The sequence below is a fragment of the Capsicum annuum genome, unplaced genomic scaffold (assembly GCF_002878395.1).
Source record: "Capsicum annuum cultivar UCD-10X-F1 unplaced genomic scaffold, UCD10Xv1.1 ctg21079, whole genome shotgun sequence".
NCBI classification, from domain to species: Eukaryota; Viridiplantae; Streptophyta; class Magnoliopsida; order Solanales; family Solanaceae; genus Capsicum; species Capsicum annuum.
This window is the reverse complement of record NW_025826981.1, coordinates 1-2,849: the sequence shown is the minus strand read 5'-3', so window position 1 is coordinate 2,849 and position 2,849 is coordinate 1. Positions and strand designations below refer to the sequence as shown.

The 2,849-nt window shown below is 35.6% G+C and overlaps 1 long non-coding RNA gene across 1 annotated transcript; it reads left to right on the top strand.

Moving 5' to 3' along the window:
• Positions 1 to 8: 8 nt before the first annotated feature.
• Positions 9 to 2,849, top strand: LOC124890627. Its single transcript, XR_007049253.1, has 3 exons — positions 9 to 161; positions 324 to 455; positions 2,748 to 2,849. It is a non-coding gene; the product is annotated as an uncharacterized LOC124890627 (long non-coding RNA).

Here is a 2,849-nt window from a genome sequence, read left to right as displayed (position 1 = left end):
TTTATTTTTGTAATGTGTCTAAATACCAGGATGGAGTTTGTCCAGTGTATCTATTCGTGCTGGTCTGGAGGGTGCAGTTTTGCAAGGCCGAACCCAAGTATTGTCTTCAGAAGAAGCTAGTTTACTTGGAGTACCTGGGGCAACTATACTACTTGATGGAGGTTGAATCCTGATGTTCTTATTGTTGTTCATGCACTCGTGCATGTGTATATTATATGTGTTACATGGCCGTGCTTTAATATAATGTTTTTCATCTGTTATCAAGAATTGTAATTGTCAGTCTCTTGCAAGTGGATAATATGATAACGAATAAACATTTTCAGCACATACGAAGGAATCTGCCAGGGCTTTAACAAACACATTGCAGATGACCTTTCCGAAGGCAAAAATGGTTCTTGTGGTTGCTATGGCGAATGACAAGAATCATCTAGGTTTTGCAAGAGAGCTACTCTCAGGTTTGACCAATTTTGGATTTCTTTGTCACATGATCCATATCCTTTTTTAGCTGATGACTTCCTAGATGACGTACAAATTTAATCTTTCAATTATAGCTTAGCTGTAACCTGAAGATTGTGCAGTAGTTTTGTTGTCAATTTGACCTCTTTTGCGTGTTTGGTACCATTACTTTGCAACTAAATACTTGTCCTAAAACTATTACTGTTTAGAGTGCTTAATGAAGAATTGAACGATAGTGAATTACTCTGGAGAGCAATGTCTTGGGACAAGTAGAAGTAAGACATGATACATTGCATGTTTAAACCCTATAAGAAGAACGAAGGCGAAGATTTGACAGAATTGTGATTCCTAAACGAATACAATATGGACATCTGGACTTGGTCTTTTGAGTAGAATGGCATGCTAGATGAATGCAAAACATAGAGTTAAAACAATAATGATTTTAGATGGAGGAGTTTACAGGAATGTTATGTGATAAAAAGATACTTGAAACTATTTTGAAACAATGCTGTTATATGGCTATGAAGGGTTGGGTCTCCAAGCCTAACATATCCACAAGATGTGTATGTTTATGGAACGCAGATGTTAAAAGATAGATTTGTTGCCTCCTTTTAAGATGAGTCAGGATTAAAGAAGATTATAACCAATAACATCCGATAGAGGGTTCAAATGGATCATGCAGGTTGCTGCGATGGCTTTTTAATGTCCCACATAGACCCATATGCACCGGCTTTTGGTGGTGTGATAATCGGAGGTGCTTAAAAGGGATGGAGTAAGTTAAAATTTGGATGGATGAAATGAACAAGTCCTGCAACTGCGAGAATGTTGCAATGAATATCGGGTTGTTAAACCTAAAATATCCATAAGATGAATGTCATAAAAATGTGGATATTAAAGATGGATGTGGTCATAAAGATTGGACAGTATCAAAAATGATGATGTATGATAAAGAGTTCAAGTGGCAGACACAGAGAATATATTAGAGAGGTTTGTCTGAGATAATTTTGTTATGTCCTATATAGACTTCATATCTCTGTCTGGAGTGGAGATGTGACAGTATGATAACTGAAGGTGCTAAAAGAAAAGCGGATAAACCTAAAATCTAAGTTGCGTGGACTCTTCACTTTTGATGGCACACCCGTGTCAGCTTCTCCCAAGAACTCTACTTTTGGAGAATCTGGCACGCACCCGCGTAACATGGAATGGAACTAATGACTTACAACCTTTCAAAGTGAATGTGAACTTAGCTAAAAACAGAATACAAATGCAGTAAAATATTTCATATAGATGAGAGCTGCTACTTGGGATAAAGGTGTAGTTATTACATTTACATTATGTTTGGTCTTAACAAGAGTTGTCCCTTTGCGAACTTCAGCTAAAATAGGTTGGTCTTAACAAACATTTTTTTGTCTGGAACTTTTGTATGTTACTCTAGGAGTAAGTGCGATATTTAGATAATCTTAGTTCATAAGCTCCCAGTTCTATTTGTTTTCGGAATGGAATAGAGTCATAGACCCAAATAGAGTTGAATAATTATGAAGAATCATAAAACCAATCTTAGCTAGTTCGGATTTATGGCATGGTTGACTAGTCGATTGATTTCGAAGACAGATTTGGGATGTGATTTTTAGTTTTTCTTCCTGTACCGGAAGCACAAACTTCTGAAACTCATTATTAGGTTTTTAAGGTTAAAGAACTTATTACCTTAGAGCACTATCAGTATTCTTTTTGGCTTTACGAAGATGTTGTATTATTCCTGTTTGTCGCACAACCTTCTCTTGTTAAAAAAAAAAGCCGCACAACCTTTTAATCAAAATGACTTCTTGCTCTATTTGTGCATTTTTCTATGTAATAAGTTAGGCCTAAATGTGAGGTATCAGATTCTTTCCATGTAGGGAAGTTTATAAAGTCAGTTTATTTAGCTTCTCTTGGTAAAAGACAACTTGTAACTGTTCAATTTTAGGAAGGTAGATATTTCTTTAAAGGTACATATTTCCTTAACGCGACTTAAACTGGAAATAAAGTAATTGATATTGAGACATAAGGAGTACTAAAAGCAGCAAAATTTTCCAAATATGTAACATTGTTCACTCTCTTCTTACTTTTGGCTATTTACATGTTTTAGGTTACTAATACAAACAACTAATGTGAGTTCTAACTGAAATGTGAATTATCAGCTTTGTAATATTAGAGTTTGTCTAGAACATTACACTTGCATTTTACATGTTTTATGGAACGTGATAGTTTTATTGTAAATGAGTCCCCACTAAGACAGCCATTTCTTTTGGCAGTTGGGAATTTGGATGCTGTATTTTCTACAGAAGTTGACATCGCTGGTGCTAAATTAAGGCTGACTTCAGCATCTTTATTGAAATGTGCTTGGGCCAATGCTT